General features: G+C 37.2%; 2 long non-coding RNA genes across 25 annotated transcripts in view; one reads left to right on the top strand and one right to left on the bottom strand.

The window, feature by feature from the left end:
* The window catches only part of LOC145509733 (uncharacterized), a 1,421,207-nt gene that overhangs the window by 509,283 nt on the left and 892,818 nt on the right, over positions 1-19,106 (bottom strand). For 19 of the 24 annotated variants that reach the window (XR_014056338.1, XR_014056346.1, XR_014056356.1 and 16 more), the window contains exon 1: positions 467-511. The exons of 2 other annotated variants lie outside the window; for them this stretch is intronic. This is a non-coding gene — a long non-coding RNA (uncharacterized LOC145509733). Of the gene's footprint in view, positions 1-403; positions 512-19,106 lie in introns of those variants that run through there. 3 more of the 24 variants (XR_014056343.1, XR_014056365.1, XR_014056367.1) reach the window with 1 other exon arrangement.
* LOC145509736 (uncharacterized) lies at positions 705-18,791 on the top strand. Its single transcript, XR_014056371.1, has 4 exons — positions 705-972; positions 1,125-1,309; positions 15,832-15,943; positions 18,136-18,791. It is a non-coding gene; the product is annotated as an uncharacterized LOC145509736 (long non-coding RNA).

Here is a 19,106-nt window from a genome sequence, read left to right as displayed (position 1 = left end):
AGGTCCGGTCATGGTCAGGTAAAGATGTTCCTGTAAATAATGTCATTCTCTGTCTTAACAAGGAAGAGCAAGGTCCCGAGGCACAACTTTCCCCCCCTGAGGTCCCAGTCCTGGCTAAAAGGAGGCAGATCTCAGCTGGCGGCTCCCTCAGGGCTAGGTCCCTAGACCCTGCCCAGCTGTCTTGCTGAGGGAGCCAGGCACCCGGGACCCAACTGTCCCTCAGGCTCCTCAGGCTGCCCAAATGCACAATGGGAGGGGCCAGGTCCCACAGGTTGCATCCTATGCGGACTGCCATTGTCATTATGCCGCAGAGGTGGAGACCGGGGAGAGGTTCAGAGCCTTACTGAGGGGTCTGGAGCCCTGCAGGACAGTCCCCAGCCTGCTCCCTGGGACCCCCACTCACCGGCTGACCTAGGGCCGGATAAGCCGGAGGGCATAGGGGAGAAGGCCGGGATCCGCCTCTTACCTCACTCTCCACCTGACGACCACCAGTCTGCTGACCATTGGCTGCGCCGTCCACTAACGGTCGCTCATTGATAGTTGGTTGCTTGGGGGAGGGGCCCACTGTCACGGACCAATGGCTGAGCAGGACCACTAACGGTTGTTCCTTGACAGTTGGTGCCTGCGGCAGGCGGCCCACTGCAGCACCAACCAATGGCTGAACAAGACTCTTAATAGTCTCGTGGTAACCGTTGCCTGGTAACGGGGGTAGGGGTGGGTAATAGCGCACAGCAACAGCTCTGTAATAGGGGCTGCCCACTGCTAAGCTCAATAACAAAACCTCAGGCAGCAAAGCTGGGCTCTGTTGGTGTCTCCCTGCCTGGTGCTCAGCTGAGCTCCAAGTAGAGACTCAGGGAGAATGTGGCCAGTGCGACCGAATCTTCTGGGCCTGGACTGGAGACCCCTCGCCGCCTGTCACCAGGAGACAAGACAGTATTTTGTTGTTCACGTGTGGAATTAGAATATCTTGAGGTGTACTTTCTTTCTTTATGAAATAATGAGGTCCCTGACATATTAAATCATCCATTTCTACTCTGGAAATTTTGGAATCACACAGGACATTTTGTGTGGATTACATTCTGGGAGAAAAAGCAACATAGTTTTGTTTTGTTGTTTATTTTCAGCCTATGGAATGACTTGCTTTTGTCTGTCCTGTAAGTCAGATGGAGCTACTTGACATCTACAAACTTTCCATGTCAGAAAAGTTACCTGATGAATTCAATCCACCTCCATTTCCATATGTAGGATGGATAGACACCAAGAGGGACACCCACAGATCATCTGCAACCCTGAAGGAAAGAGCTGTCAGGTTCACGGAGCTGCACTTACCAATTTCTCTTTCTATTTTCTGTTGTTTGTTTCTTTGTGTTGACTTTGTCCCTGGCATAATTTTCCATTCTAAGTAGAACAAGTCTCCTACGTATTGTGTATGTTTAAAGCGACAGGAGATCCTCTTGACCCTTGCTATCTTGGATGTTGTGATAGGAGGGAAGGTGGGTGGTGTGTAGGCAGAGACTGGTGAAGGCTTAGGATGGGATGCTGTTAATGAGACCAGGTGGAGGAGCAGCAGTGGTGTGAGGAGAGTCGTAAATTCTCTGCAATCCTTCCCTGATCTCAGAGGACAGCAATTGGAGGTAAGCTGAACTGGGTGCTATCTAGGCAGCAGGAGGCCAAAGGGAATGGATAAACAGAGAGGTAGGAAATCCCTCTGGGCAAAATGTCAGACATGGGGCTGCATAAAGAAACTTCCAGTTCTTAAGCACAAAATAAATGCTTGCCCGCTCATGCTCTGATCAGAGAAGGCAATGGCAACCCACTCCAGTACTCTTGCCTGGAAAATCCCGTGGACGAAGGAGCCTGGTAGGCTGCAGTCTATGGGGTTGCGAAGAGTCGGACATGACTGAGTGACTTCACTTTCACTTTTCATTTTTGTGCATTGGAGAAGGAAATGGCCACCCACTCCAGTGTTCTTGCCTGGAGAATCCCAGGGACAGCAGAGCCTGGTGGGCTGCCGTCTATGGGGTCGCACAGAGTCGGAGACGACTGAAGCAACTTAGCAGCAGCAGCAGCAGCAGCCCATGCTCTGATATACCACATGTTCTTCAGCAAAAAGACAAGAGTAATGTGTAAAACTAGCAAAGGATGCCTAGAAAAGTAATATATATATGTACATATATACATATATATATACATAATGGTAACTACATCAGTTCCTTTTTAAAAATACAAAATAGAAACTACTTTCAAAAAATGATTGTGCTTGGTTTGACTTTTAGGTGTTCAATAATGCTGGTCTCTAAGTATTTAGGATAATTCTGACTACTCAGAACTCAACTAACTCAGCTCTGTGAGGTTAAGGCCTGCCTGTTGGTTCACTATTATATTCCCAGCTGGCAAACTACTCTGAGCACTGTAGGAACTAATAAATATCTGTAGATGGAGAGACTGACAGATTAAATCAATCCTTTATCTATGAAAGGGAACTTTTACCAACTCATACCTCAAGCTGGGGTGAAGAGCAAACAGGGAATACATTGTCCAATTCTCTATAAGGGCTAGAAGGTCAATAATACATCTTCTTTTCAGCTTTTGATTTTTTAGATTTCATGCTTTTTGGAATATTTATATTATTTTTCTGATAACAGTCTCTAATTGCCACTTGGTTATCCTTTATTAAATTAGTTTTAATCAGACTATGTCTGGTATTCACTTTCCCTTTTAGCTATTTTTATTCCCTGTTATGTGGCTGTTCTGTGAAAGGAGCAGACATAGTTATGTAATTTACAGCAGTATCACCAGAGCCTGGCACAGAGTAAATGATCAATATATACTTGTTGCATAAATGGATAATAATCGTCTCCTGATTTCCTTCCCTCTTTTCTGTCAGCTGGAGCCCTCCTAGTAAGATGACCATAAAGTGTGACATTGAAATCAGGATTCTATTTTTAGAGTGAAGGGAGGTGCTACTGATGATTACACCAGGACAAAGTCAAAATCTGAGATGGTCCCACCCAGACTGGGACATATGATATTCTATTTTGAAAGGTCTTTTCCATTCCACCCCTCTCCCTAGGATGGGTAGCTTCCTCAATGATAATGAGCAAACCATTTTAGATAGTAGACATCAGGAATCAGAACACATCATTATTGCTTTTATAGCCAACAACCAATAAGCTGTCAGTGATGCTTGCTTTTCTTCCAAAACTGTGACAGGTTCTCTCTCTCTCTGACCATTTTCACTTTGATTTGTTTGTTTGTTTTTGTTGTTTATAAGGCTCTATTGTTACTAGGTCTGGTTTGCTGGATGATTCATAGTTTCTTGATTCTACATAGTCTTGCTACCTGGTTCTCATTCCCTCATTACCCTGCTTAGTTATTGTAGACTTCCTGTCCCAGGCACTCACCTGAGTTAATTATTTGGTTTTTATGATTCTCTCCAACTCCCTTTGAAGTTCCTCCTGGCAACTTATAGCCTTTATCTTCAACAAGCACAGTTTAGTTCATTTGCTCAGCCGTGTCTGACTCTTTGCAACCCCATGAACTGCAGCACGCCAGGCCTCTCTGTCCATCACCAACTCCCAGAGTTTACTCAAATTCATGTCCATTGAGTTGGTGATGCCATCCAACCATCTCATCCTCTGCTGTCCCCTTCTCCTCCCGTGTTCAATCTCTCCCAGCATCAGGGTCTTTTCAAATGAGTTAGGTGGCCAAAGTATTGGAGTTTCAGCTTCAACATCAGTCCTTCCAATGAATATTCAGGACTGATTTCCTTTAGGATGGACTGGTTGGATCTCTTTGCAGTCCAAGGGACTCTCGAGTGTTCTCCAGCACCACAGTTCAAAAGCATCAATTCTTCAGCGCTCAGCTTTCTTTATAGTCCAACTCTCACATCTATACATGACTACTAGCCTTGACTAGATGGACCTTGTTGACAAAGTAATGTCTCTGCTTTTTAATATGCTGTCTAGGTTGGTGATAGCTTTTCTTCCAAGGAGTAAGCGTCTTTTAATTTCATGGCTGCAGTCACCATCTGCAGTGATTTTGGAGCCCCAAAAAATAAAGTCTGCCACTGTTTGCCCAGCAATTTGCCATGAAGTGATGGGACCAAATGCCATTATCTTAGTTTTCTGAATGTTGAGATTTAAGCCAACTTTTTCACTCTCCTCTTTCACTTTCATCAAGAGAATCTTTAGTTCTTTGCTTTCTGTCATAAGGGTGGTGTCATCTGCATATCTGAGGTTATTGACATTTCTCTCGGCAGTCTTGATCCCAGCTTCTGCTTCATCCAGTCCAGTGTTTCTCATGATGTACTTTGCATAGAAGTTAAATAAGCAGGGTGGCAAGATACAACCTTGACATATTCCTTTTCCTATTTGGAACCAGTCTGTTGTTCCATGTCCAGTTCTAACTGTTGCTTCCTGACCTGCATACAGGTTTCTCAGGAGGCAGGTCAGGTGGTCTGCTATTCCTTTCTCTTTCAGAATTTTCCACAGTTTGTTGTGATCCACACAGTCAAAGGCTTTGACATAGTCAATAAAGCAGAAGTAGATATTTTTCTGAAACTCTCTTGCTTTTTCGATGGTCCAACATATGTTGGCAATTTGATCTCTGGTTCCTCTGCCTTTTCTAAAACCAGCTTGAACATCTGGAAGTTCATGGTTCACATATTGTTGAAGCCTGGCTTGGAGAATTTTGAGCATTACTTTACTAGTGTGTGAGATGAGTGCAATTGTGCAGTAGTTTGAGCATTCTTTGACATTGCCTTTCTTTGGGACTGGAATGAAAACTGACCTTTTCAACAAGCACCAGAGAACAACAAAGCACTTGAGCCAGCCTACATTTTTGACTCAAACTCTCACCCCTCAAATGTGATAAAGAAGCTTCCCTACCGCCCCCCTCCTGCCTTACATCTTCGCTGGGTCTCGACTCGGTCTTGGAGAGCCTCCCTCTTGCCTCTAACAGGAATGCAGTCTACTACTTATCAAGTAAGGTGGCTTTCTTTATAATCATTATCTGTTGTGCAGCTGAATTTGAAAAAATATTCCACCAGGTTACATTGTATGGACGATTAGGGAAATTTTCAAAGCAAGGATGACGATGAAGAGAATTTCTGTAGTCCTTGGCACTTCATTAAGAGCTCTAGACAGTTTGCTAGATGTAGAATGGATTTTCGTTCCAGTTGTTCTCCATTCTTACAGGGTTGACAGGAGAGTGGCAGTGCTAATGTGGGTACAAGCAGTTTGAGGGTGCCAGGCAGTCTTAGTTTACATCACAGCTGTTTTTGATAGTTTCCTGGGAAAGACAGCTTCCAGATCTAGGGATCTTCATGTCCGTGGGGAAGTGCCCTTGGTCCTATTAGGACAAGGGATTCCCTGGACCCATGGGAGGTTGAGTTGTGAGCACTGCTTAAAACACAAACTTTAGAAGGTGTGTTATTCACATCCCCTTTCCATTATGCTATATGTGGAATTAATCAGCATGACTACAACTCATCACTTTCAAATGAAAATGCAATTAAAGCTGGAAGATTTCAATCTGAAAAACACATTCAGGAGTTAGGTCTTTCTATTGTTTTATTAGAAAGGAGCCTCCATTGCTTTCTTGATTCTCTTTTAATAGAGGTAGTGATAAAAATAAAATGGAAATGAAAGATGATGGATGGCCTGTAGGTACCTTATTTAACAACTGAAAACAGACATATAAATAGAAATATTAATCAATTCTCTGAGCATACTTCAGGTGCTAAGATGTGGAATGTAATAATCCCATAGCTTAATTATTATTTTTATGGATACAGTGGCCCAATACACTCCAGGCAATTGAATCAATAAAATCTTCTGCTAGAGTGGGCTGGGCACAGGGTTGTACTACTTTTCTGCCAAGCAAACAGGTTTGGATTTATGCTGGGTTCATGCTAATATTTTGATCAATGTGTCTTGGATCTTCTTTATTTTAAATGCACAGTTGAAGATACTTGCATTTAGTTCCCAAGTTGGACCTTAATTTTGTTCTGGAGATGTGCCTGCTAACACCAAAAAAGATATCAATTGAACTGAGCCATGTGATGCTACATAAAATCAAGCTTGCTACAAAAATAAATTGGCTGAAACAAATGCTTTCTTCAGAAATGTCACTACTGAACAAGAAATAAAAGAGATATATTTTTTTCTCCTGAGAAAGAGTAGTGGATCACAGAGAATTATTATCCTGGTATTAAATTTTAAATATAATTTTTTCTACAGAGAGTTAGCATTTGTTTAAGACATACAAGAATGTAGACTGAAATGTGTCTTGTCCAGCAACAGATCTTCAGAAAAATAATCTATTTTAATGTAGTCCTACTTTGTAGGAAAATTAAAAACTGCATGTGAAATCATGGCAGTTTCCTTTTCTTTCTGGGTTTTCATATCATCAACCTATTATCACTAATTACATTATATTCTATTTTGCAGGGTTAAATATTTCAGACTGGCTCCTAAGAGTGATAAAGTAAATTTTCATAGGTCATCAAACTTGAAGAAATAATGGAAATGCAAAGAACTTTGTCTTCCACATTTTTTTAAAACATTTTCCCACACACACTGAGATAGCATTAAAATATTTACCTCCCCCAAACAGAATTCTGACTGTCACTGCCAGGTTCAATACACTGACTCAATCAGGGAAACAACTTTGAAGCAAAATGTTAACCTTATATTCATTATTATTTTTTTTTCCTTTTAAAAATTTTCAATAAAATTTTTATGAAATATAAAACACTTCAATTTTCATCTCTTTGGGTTTTCATTGATATATGTCCCCAGATATCAATGTGGTTTCAGCAGATATGATTAAAAGAAGATAATATCAAATGAACTATAAATGACAAAAATTTAAAAAGAAATGCAATGGTAATCTTTTATATCAGAGCTGCGTCTAGGCAACTTGCAAACATACAGATGTAAAAACAAAAAATGTCTCACTATCCAGATGTTAATTCTGAAATAACTTTAAATTTGGGATGTTTTGTCTATAGTGTGCTAACCAGCCTGTGTTTCTATATGACTGTTCACACTGTGTAGATAAAACAGATGGATAATGTGACAGCACCATTCATTTTTTTATCCAGATGTTCTGCCATCATGTTGGCAGAGTCATCCCACTGGCCTGACAGTTGATGCTTAATATAAACTTCAGATCAGTATACTAGTTACATCTGGTAGTTTTCCCTGAAAACCTCCTGATCTTTTAACTTCCTAATTATTTAGCCATTATTATTCTGAATAAGTAAATAATCTGACACTGGGTAGCTTATTATGTACTGTTAAAATATTAATGAAGAAACCAAGGCATAATACGCACACATATATGTGTGTGTATATACACATGTATATGTATATACATGTGTATCTACATATATATGTATGTGTATAAATAGAACATTGTATAATTTTATTTCATATATGAATTTTATTCTATAATTGGTTTATTTATTAGTGATTAGAGATGACACTCTGGCATGTAAATAAACAAGTAGCTAAATATACGTATATATGTATATCACCTAAAATTTTACTCTCATATGATTATATTTCAAGTGTACTTTTGAGGGGTATACCAAAAAAAAAAAATCACAGTTAATGTTAATTTAACATTACCTAAGGCTTCTTTGAAATGCATTATTTGTAAGGAAGTAGGATCTCTATATGATTATAAAATTCTGAAAATTTATAGCTTGTGAAGTTCTTTTCTTCTTCCACAGTAATGACATGCATCACTTACAGTAGGAATTTTAAACTAAGGGTATTTTTTTTTGCATTTCTTCAGAAGCTCTAATTTAAATATTATTGTGACAATAAATATCTTTGCTTCAAGAACCCTTCATAAAATGTAAGAGCTTTTAACATGAAATAAATAAATTCATTGTTCTCTGAGATTAGGTGAGTGTCTTTGAAATATACTATGTTAGAATGTTAATTGAGTTTAACACAGCATGGATATAAAATGCATCATACCACTCAACTTACCAGCAGTAGAACTGATTACCAATTCTAATCGTTGTCTGCATGGTGACAGCATACTGAGATGGAGATGTTGAATATTTTAGTTTGTGATATTATCATGGTTGTTTAAAGTACTGACTACGTGTTTTGAAACCAATGTATGTAATTGGTATGCATGTAAGAACTAGCAGGCTGAGCACATCATTTATTTATAGACTCTTTGATGTAACTCTTTGGAGGAAAAAGTTAATAAAACATGGTTCAAAGATAAATTTACACTCACCACTATAATATGACATAAAGCACAAATTATTATACCGAAAAAACTATTTTCTAGTGAAACTCATTTTTTATCCTTGAGTTATTCAGCAAAGCATGAAGAATAGGGCTGGGGAGAAGTAAGAAGTACATAGGTATTGTTAACTAAACTTTTCTGAAGCAACTGTGACAATTAAAATCCATGTGCCAACAATGAAAAATCAAGAAATAGGAGAGGGTTCCTTAACCTTCCCATCTTTTCCCATAAAGTAGGTATGGACTCATAGGGTGGGTTCACAAAGAAGTAAATATCAGAAACAGAGAGGGACTAGAAAACATGTTTAGGAAGTAACTTGGGGGCCTCATCTCCAAGGTCAGATGTAAAGGAAGGCACTGTGAGCCACCCTTCTGCGGTGAGGATACTGTCATGCTCAGTCTCTATTCAAAGAGAAAAGCACATTTTACAATAGTATTAATTAAATGCCTAATTATGGTCAGGGAACTGCTGACTTCAAACTTCATTTGCTTCAGGGAGAATCAAAGCTTACAACAATGTGCTAGGAAAATATGAAACTGCTGACAATAAAAAAAAATGTGTTAAGAATAGTGATGTAGGCAAGATATGAACAAAAAAAAAAAAAAAGGAAAGGGAGAACGACTGTCTAATTTGCATGGTAGAAGTGTTCCTCTTCATTGGAAACCAAGCAGAGGAACCAAAGTCAGAAGAGTTGGGTTTTGGCTTTTGACTTTTACCAACGATGGTATAATCTTAGGCAGGGATTTTAATCTTTCTGGGCTTTATTTTATCTTGGACTAGATGTCGTCTCACTTTTTAATTTTTGGTTTCACGACCCCTTCTCTGAATAATGTTTTTGAAGTGGGGTCCAAGAAGTAGAAAAGATTGCCTGATTCTAGCACTTACGTGGATGATCTCGTTTAATTTTTCCAAAAACCTTGTGAGATGTTTTTCCCCATTTTTCAGATAAGAAAGTCAAGACTCAGTTGTCATATACAACTATAATGAACAGAGCAAGAATTTGATCCCAGGCAATTTCAATCCAGAGCCTGGATGCCTACATCAGACCATACTACAATGACTGTCTGTGCTAAACCTAAATTCCTCTCTCTGCTTAATTGTGACACCTCCATTTTGTGATCAAGTGCTTAACCATAGTGGGTGGCTACAACCGCCAGATGGCTAGGATCAACCTGAGAAGAGCTCACTTTCATGGACAGACTCTTTCTACTTCAGATTCCTTATTAATCAGAGCCACCATGAGAAATCCTGTCTTCATTCAGCAAAGGGGGGATGGAAGATTGATGCTCTACTCTGTGTCTCCTCTTCTGATCATTTCACCTCTGCAGTTGGGCTTCAGTGTTTAAGGCCTCCATGTCATTAGCTTTTAATTTAATCAACTCTATGCTCATTAAGCAGTGCATTATAAACTCCAGCTTTTGCTGAAATTCTTTTCAATGTAAATTTTAAAAATGAGAACTTGAGGTTTCTGAATGGCTACTTTTAGCAAAAATGTGATTATAAAAATAAAAGCCAATAATTAGAAAAATGCTTGACATTTTTCCTTCCTACCTACATCTATGTGCTCCTGCTAATGCATAATCCATATGTATTCCTGCATACAGAACTCTTATTCCTTCATTTCTTCAGAAGCACCCTCTGCCTGGCCTGGCTCATCACTTTTGTAGGCCATTCATAAATTCTGTTATTAACTTATTGTCATTACATTGGTCAGTATAAAGTTTACATCTTCTATGTCAATGACTATAGTAAAGCTAATGAGGTAAAATTTCATCAACCCTTATCAAATATCAGATATTAAAGATGTATTCTGGTTAGTTAGTTCAGTCACTCAGTTGTGTCAGACTCTGCAACCCCATGAACTGCAGCACGCCAGGCCTCCCTGTCCATCACTAACTCCGGGAGTCCACCCAAACCCATGCCCATTGAGTCAATGATGCCATCCAACCATCTCATCCTCTGTCGTCCCCTTGTCCTCCTGCCCTCAATCTTTCCCAGCATCAGGGTCTTTTCAAATGAGTCAGCTCTTTGCATGAGGTGGCCAAAGTATTGGAGTTTCAGCTTCAATATCAGTCCTTCCAATGAACACCCAGGACTGATCTCCTTTAGGATGGACTGGTTAGATCTCCTTGCAGTCCAAGGGACTCTCAAGAGTCTTCTCTAACACCACAGTTCAAAAGCATCAATTCTTCAGTGCTCAGCTTTCTTTATAGTCCAACTCTCACATCCATACATGACCATTGGAAAAACCATAGCCTTGACTAGACAGACCTTTGTTGGCAAAGTAATGTCTCTGCTTTTTAATATGCTGTCTAGGCTGGTCATAACTTTCCTTCCAAGGAGTAAGTGTCTTTTAATTTCATGGGTGCAATCACCATGTGCAGTGATTTTGGAGCCCAGAAAAATAAAGTCAGCCACTGTTTCCACTGTTTCCCCATCTATCTGCCATGAAGTGATAGCACCAAATGCCATGATCTTAGTTTTCTGAATGTTGAGCTTTAAGCCAACTTTTTCACTCTCCTCTTTCACTTTCATCAAGAGGCTCTTTAGTTCTTCTTCACTTTCTGCCATAAGGGTGGTATCATCTGCATATTTGAGGTTATTGATATTTCTCCTGGCAATCTTGATTCCAGCTTGTGCTTCCTCCAGCCCAGCGTTTCTCATGATATACTCTGCATATAAGTTAAATAAGCAGGGTGACAATATACAGCCTTGACGTACTCCTTTTCCTATTTGGAACCAGTCTGTTGTTCCATGTCCAGTTCTAACTGTTGCTTCCTGACCTGCATACAGGTTTCTCAAGAGGCAGGTCAGGTGGTCTGGTATTCCCATCTCTTTCAGAATTTTCCACAGTTTGTTGTGATCCACACAGTCAAAGGCTTTGTATGCTGGTAGGTGTTGACATATTTGGTTTCTGGTGAGAGTTCCTCTTCCTGGCTTTTAGACAGCAACCTTTTCACCATGACTTCACATGATGGAGAAAGAATGCTGGTTTCTCTTCCTCTTCTTATAAGGACATTACTCCCATGTATCATGGGAGCCCCACCCTCATGATCTCATCTAAAACCCAATTACCTCCCAACGTTTCCATCTCCAACACCACCACATTGGGGATTAGGGCTGTGAGACATGAATATTGGTGGTGGTGGTTTAGTTGCTAAGTCGTGTCCGACTCTTGTGACCCCATAGACTGTAGCCTGTCAGACTCCTCTGTCCATAGGGGGAACATAAACATTTGGTCCACAACAAAGAGGTAATAAAAAGTTTTCATCTTTTCCTCTTCTGGATGGAAATTACATCGGTCTACATAGAACAGGAATGGTCATCATCAAAAAATTTACAAATAGTAAAAGCTGGAGGGGGTGTGGAGAAAAGGGAACTCTCCTATACTATTGGTGAGAATGTAAATTGGTACAACCACTATGGAGAACAGTATGGAGGTTCCATAAAAAAAAAAAAAAAAAAAACTAAGAATAAAGACACCATATGATTCAGCAATCCCACACCTGAACACGTATCCAGAGAAAAGCATGATGCAAAAGGATACACACACCCTAATGTTCACTGAGGCACTATTTATAATAGCCAAAATGTGGAAGGAACATAAATGTCCATTGACAGATGAATGAATAAAGAAGATGTAGTACATATATACAATAGACTATTACTGGGCCATTAAAAAGACTGAAATATGCCATTTGCAGCAACATGATGGACCAGAGATTATCATTAGTGTAATAAGTCAGACAGACAAAGACAAATATCTATGACATTGCTTATATATGGAATTAAAAATACTATACAAATGAACTTATTTACAAAACAGAAAGAGATTCACAGACTTAGAAAATGGACTTATGGTTAGAAGAGGAGAAGGACTGAGGGGAGGGATAGATTGGGAGTTTGGGACTGACAAGTACACACTGATAGATTTAAAACAGATAATCAACAAGGACCTACTGTTAAAAGAAGAAGAAGAAGAAGAAGAATATATAAATAAAATAATCCTCAAAAAAAAAAAAAGAAAGAAAGAAAAGGAAGCACTCCTTTCTGCCTTTTCTATTGATTTTTATGATCCCTTCTTGATGTTTGGTAATTGATCTCCCTAAAAAGGCACTTTGTATGGTTCTCAGTAGTGGTAATCCAGATTAATGTTGTCTAGCTCAAATTTCCTTCTATTGTGATTTTTAGATTCTCACTCTCAACTGAAAGAACAAATTTCAGGAAAATTCATGAACAGTGTATTTACTTGGTATTTACTTGTATTTTCTTGGTCTGTGGTTAAATTATCATAGGTGAGGCAGAAAATTTGACATTTTAGAAAGGATAATTTTTTCAACAAAAAATAATTAAGTAAAATCTTAGACTCTTATGGTAGAAACATAGGTTTTTAATAAATATATATTTATTACATGAATAAATTAAGGATGAAAATATTTCAGTTAGCTAAAAGATTTCAAAAGTCTCCTTCCAGGTTTATGTAAAGTGAATGAATTAAACATAGTCAAAAGTTAGAAAATTCCTCATTTTGTTCCTATTTGTGCATCTACTTTATCTTTTTCTTTCTTTTTTGTCTTTCCTTATGGTCATAGTTTACAGATTTTTAAAACTCCTTTATAGAAATGTACTTTTATGGAACTTAATTCTCCCCCTTTTGTCTACATCATATGATACAGGCAAGAACTAACAACAAAGTGAAATAGGAAGCTGATGGTAGAAAGGAAATCCCAGTCTTTCACTGATCTTTCTTTTTCATATTTATTAAATGTGAAATATTTCTCATATTTCATATTTATCTTTCTTTTTTCATTTTTTCCCTGTCTACAATCTAGGCCTTCTGCTATATAAAATCAACTGGATAATTTTTCAAAACTAGATAATTGAATCAAGAATAGGACAATATGAACAGAAAAGAAATTTCAGAGAAGCCACTTCTATAGTCAGATCATTTCCTGGTTGCTTTAAACTGTGGTAAAGTGCAAAATCTGTTCAAGACATTTCTCATAATAACTACTATAAATATCAAATGTATACCATGTGCCAGATATACACTGAGGACTCACATACATTATTTCATTTAAAACACAAAAGAACCTAAATCTGTTTTTCATAAGAGGATCCAGATTCATTTATTAGAACAGTTCAGTAGATTATGACTGGCATTTTTTTTAAAGAATAAATTCCAAAATAGCTTTCTGAATCACATATAATAATGACAAATACTGCTTCTTAAAATATTTGTTTCAGTATATGTGTGAATACGTGTGTGTGTTGAGTCATAATGTAAAATATATATTTTTACTGATAGTTAAAAATTTCAAAAGCCCTGCTCCATATGGTACTAGTATTATATTAACTTTTAGAGGAAAAGTAAGAAGATGCAGCTTTATAACTATAATTTCCAAAGTTCTCAAATGAATTAGCTTTCACAGAGTCCCTAATAGTGCCTAAGACAACGTTATTGTTGTCCATTGCTTCCTCTCTCTCTCATGGTTTGCATTTATATAGCATCAAGGCAGCCCTACCGTAGGATGATTAAATCTCCTCAGATCAGGCCATCTGTGCCATTGAGTAAGTGGGATACTTCAAATAAGTGAATGATGAATTCTGTTCCAGACTGTCCCATAAAATTATAATAAAAATAATAATGAAGTGCTCTCTAATAAAAAGAAAGTCGTTACAAATACTGTGCTATTGATTTCAAAGGGCAGTAATTTTAGAGGAGCTCTTTCATCTGTGTTATAAATCTTGGCAACCAGTGGAGAAAATGTCAGGATTTTAAAAGCAAACAAACAGAAAAAAAATTGCCTCACTGCTCATCTTTCATGCTGTTTTGAGTAAAACTAAGGTAGCACAAATATTTAAACAGATGGTTCAATGATATGCTTTTTTATTTACTTAATCATAGTTATTAAAGCACTCACTTTATTTTTATTGTGTTTTAAATGGGCAGAGAAAATCTGAGGCTGATAACGACCTTTGTACATCATGCTGCAAATTGATTTTGATGACCTTTCACTTTGCAATAATTAGGCTGGCTTCATGCACATTCATCTCCCTCTCTCTGCTCTCAGGGTGCCTGGTGCAGTGTTTTTTCCTGCTGTCTCCCAAAACCCACTCTCCTCCCCTTCTCCCAGCTTTGTCTCCAGCATCACTGGGTTTCTATCTCTTTCCTAAAAGCCACAGATTCTTGAATACAGAATGAATAGAGGTATTTAGAGGCTGACAAGAAAGAAGAATAGTTATTTTACTGATGTTTTGAATGATCAAATATCTGAATTGTCATGTAATTATGACCATTACAATGATGTCATTGCCATAGTCATTTGTCGATTGTGTACATTGTGTTGAAGACTTATTACCACATTGAATTATAACTCAGTAGTTTAATGAATTTTATAAGGGTGTTTCTTTGTGGCTAATGTGAACAGATGGTGGAAGTGGAAAAGAAATAAACTATGCCTCATTTTCCTTTACATTTTCTTTGTTATTATGCTCTAAAATTTAAGAACATTAGACTAACACATTTTTACACATATATTTTAAACCATTATCTTTAAAAAGACAATTGTCAGATATCCCTCGTCTATATTTTCTGCTTTCTTTAGTTTTACTTTTTTTTTTTTTTTTACTTTTTTTGCAGTAAAATATACATGGCATTTTAAAGTATGCAGTTCAGTGGCATTAATAACATTCACAATGTTGTACAACACCAAGTTATACTTTCTAGAGATTTTCATCATTCCAAACCTTTAAATATATTTTTAAGCAACTGCATTTTTAGTTTATTAGGCACCTTCTCTCTTTCTTCCTATGTGATATTCATTAAATAATATTCTTAAAGTAACTATTTATATATGAACTCCCTAGGCTTAAGATTAATTATAAATGTGTTGTCTTCAGAACTACAGAATTCCAAAGGATATTTTATTGATGAATAGTAGTACAAGAAGCTTCACAGGTGATAACAGCAAACATTTACGGAACAATTTTTTTCTGAGTGAAGCTCTAAGTTAATTTCTATACATGTTAAGGAGAAAAATTTGATAACAAAATGTTGCTTACAACAGTCTTAAGGCATAGTGGATGTTATTATTAAGTTGACCTTTCTTACAAAAACACAAAAGTTGAGTCTTTCATGCATATGTGCAATGCACAGTAAGAAGGATCATAAGCAAACTGGACCAAGTCTTAAGAGTTTGCAGGGCCCAGTGTTACTCTGTTCCTTTCCTCAATAACAGCCTGAGTTGAACCCAGGAAACAGAAATCAAACTATGATTTTTAAATGGAAGGAACTTAATATAGGAAATTGATCACATAAGTGATGTAAATGATGAAAAGCCAACAGGGGATTGCCAGGCAACCTAAGTATTATCAACAACAGGAGTCATTACTAGGCTGGAGAACCAAAGTGGCAATGTCGTGGTAGGCGATCCTGGGGGTGGGATTAACCCCATGGAAGCTGGAGCCACGAAGGAGAGTCATTGTTGGAGATATGTTCCCATGATGAGACAGGAGAAATATTCTGATTTCTCTCTCCCTAATACATTTTAGTCTGCCTACAATTCTATCATTGGCCAAACCCAACCAGAATCGTCTGGCAAGGCAGCCTAGGACAGAGGGAAGAGCAACATCTCCCACTCCTCCTGACAGAGAAGAGACCAGGGTAAAAAGGGTAAAGAAGAGACTTAAGGGCAAAAGTATCAAAGACTGGCTTTAATGTTCCAAATCAGGAAATGCTGACCCCTTCTAACAAAGGCAAACAGAAGAAAATGTACAAAGGTTTATGGATGCATGATGAGTCATAATATAAAGAGCTAAGCTTTAAGAAAATTTCCCAAGGAAGTAGATGCCTCTCACCTTTGTAACTCTTGATTCCTTTCTTTTCCTTATTTCTTACAACCAACGAGGAAGTCTTATCTGCATGCTCCAAAACACGTCTCCTGTGCAACTACGTTCACCACTTCGGTTGGTCCCACTACCATCTCTCACTTGAATTTTTGCAAAAACCTCCTAACTAGTTTTACTCATTAATTTTTTCCTCATTTAAAAAAATTGAGGTAAATATTACCTACAATGAAATTCACAGATCTTAAGTGAGTTCTGATGAATATATGTGTCTGTATAAATTATCAACAACAATTTAAGTATAGAACAACAATTTAAGTATAGAACTTTTACATCACCTCAGAAAATCCCCTCACATCCATCCAGTCAAGTCAAACTCCACCTTTCATAATCAGCCATCACTCCACCTTCTAAAACCATGGATTTGTTTTGCCTGTATTTAAACTTCATATAAATAGAATCATACAGTATATATTCTTTCATGTGTAACTTTTTTCACTCATCATAATGTTTTTAAGGTTCATCCACGTTGTTGTGTACCATTAGTTTATTCTTTTATTAATTTCTGATTAGCATTCCATTCTGTGGATATACTACAATATGTTTCTCCATTTTCCTGTTGATAGACATCTGGACTATTTCCAGTGTTTTGTTACTATGAGAAAGCTGTTATAAACTTTCAAGCATAAGTCTTTTTGTTGGACATATGTTGTCATTTCTCTTGAGTAAATTACTAAAAATAGAACTGATAGATTGTATGGTAAATGTATGTTAGCTATAAGAAAATTCTAAACTGTATTCTGAATTGGATACACTATTTTACACTACCACCATCAACATTTGAGACTTCAAGTAGTTCTACAATCTTGAAAACATTGATATTGCCAGTATTTTAATTTAGTCATTCTGAAGGGTGTGCAGTAGTAGCTCACTGTAGTTTTAATTAGCATTTCCTTGACAATGACTGACTGAGATTTTCATGTGCTTTTGGGTTGTTCATATATTTTCTTCTATGAAAGGCCAGTTCAAGTTTTTGTTCATTTCTTACCTATTTATTGTTTTTAAAGTGGGTTTTAATAGGTCTTTATATATTATAAATACAAATCTTTGCATATATATAATTAATATTATTTATATATGCAAAATTTCTTACAGTTTGAGGCTTGTATGTTTATTTTCTTAAAGCTGTTGTTAGGTTTTAATTTTGATGAAGTCAAATTTCATATTTTTCTTTTCTGCTCAGTGTTATGTCCTCTCTAAGAAATCAGTGTCTATCCAAAGTCCCTCAGGATATTCTGTTATTTTTTTTCCTCTAGAATTTTTAAGGTTGTAACTTCTAAGTCTATCATGCATCTTAATGTAATTATTTTGTGTGTCATTTGAAATGAGAGGTCAAGATTCATTTTCCTTTAATGCATTTATCCAGTTGTTCCAACACTATTTGTTAAAAAGACTTTCCTGCATTAAATTGCCTCAGTCCTTTTTTGAATAGCAAAAGAACTTGTTTACAAACAGGAATATTTTTGGATTCTCTATTTAGATTGTTATCTGCTATCCTTGTTGTCTATCACTTTCTTGACAGTGTACTGTCGTTTTGTAACACGTCTTGCAAAGAGACAGTTGTATATCTTACAATTGTCTTCAAGGATATTTTAGTTTTTTTGCATGTCCTTACAAGTCCTTGAATCAGCTTTTCGATTTTTACATAAAAGCCTTATTAGATTTTAATCAACTTGTATCATATATCAATTTGGGAGGGAATTGATAGTTTTACATCAGCAAGACTTCTAATTCATTAACAGAGCATATTTTTCCATTTATTGAGGAATTCTTCAATTTTCCTGGGCAATACTTTGCATTTTTCAGCACGGAATCTTTCATATACTTTATGTTTATTTCTGCATTTAAAAGCTATATTTTTGGTGTTATAATAAGTAGTATTTGTGATAATCATTATCCAAGAAAGTTCCCAAAGGTTTTCACTCACTCTGTATGTTTGCCTTTGTGCAGGCATCCCCACTGAATAAAGCTGACTTGAGTGACCAAGAGGACATCATGGGGATGACTGAGTGGGACTTCCAAGGCTCATGAAAGAAACTGTGGCTTCTCTTCTGGATTGTCATTCACTTTGAAGGAAGCTACTGCCACGTCATGAAGACACCCATGAGGTCCTAGGAGAGGCATATGTGGTGGGGAACAGAGACCTTTTATCAATATCCAGCAACACTCTCACCAATACGTGGCTTTCAGCCACGCCAGAAAGCCTTCTTGAGCGTAGATCTTCCAGTCCAACTCTCAGAGCTCTGCCACTCTGGCTGACATCTTGACTGCAACCCCTTGAGAGACCCCAAGCCAGAATCACTCGGCTAAGTTTTTCCCAAATCCCTCATCCATAGAAACTATGTGAGGTACTTAATGCTTATTGTGGTGTTAAGTCATTACATCTGTGGTCATTTGAAATGCAGCAATAGATAGTATCATACAATATTGTTCTAAAGTTTTATTTTCTAGTTGTTTTTATTATATATAGAAATAACATTGATTTTATAATATATTGACCATGTATCCTGTGACCTTGCTAAATTCACTAATTAGTGCTAGTAGTTTGTTTCATAGATTTGTTAGAATTTTTAACATAAACAATAAAGCCACCCATAAATAAAAAATTTTACTTCTTTCTTGCCAGTCTCTATACCCTCCATTAGTTTCTCCCTGCTGTAAGACAGGACTTAAGTACAATATCCACTAAAAGTGGTCAGTCACAGCATAAATCCTTACCTTGTTTCTGACTCCCAGGGACATGTTCAATTTTTACTAAACACAAATATGATGTTTTATAGATACCTTTTAGATTGAGGAGATTATCTATCTACAGTTTGCTGAAATTTTCTTACATAAATGAGTGACCACAAAGTTGTTGCCTTTTAAAGAAATTGTAAGAATATTCTCCTATATTTATCCATATGAACTATTTCCAGAGT

This window comes from Giraffa tippelskirchi, chromosome 6 (genome assembly GCF_054371585.1).
Source record: "Giraffa tippelskirchi isolate mGirTip1 chromosome 6, T2T-mGirTip1v1.2.pri, whole genome shotgun sequence".
NCBI classification, from domain to species: Eukaryota; Metazoa; Chordata; class Mammalia; order Artiodactyla; family Giraffidae; genus Giraffa; species Giraffa tippelskirchi.
Note: the sequence above shows the minus strand (reverse complement) of the source record. Positions and strands in the feature narration are given on the sequence as shown.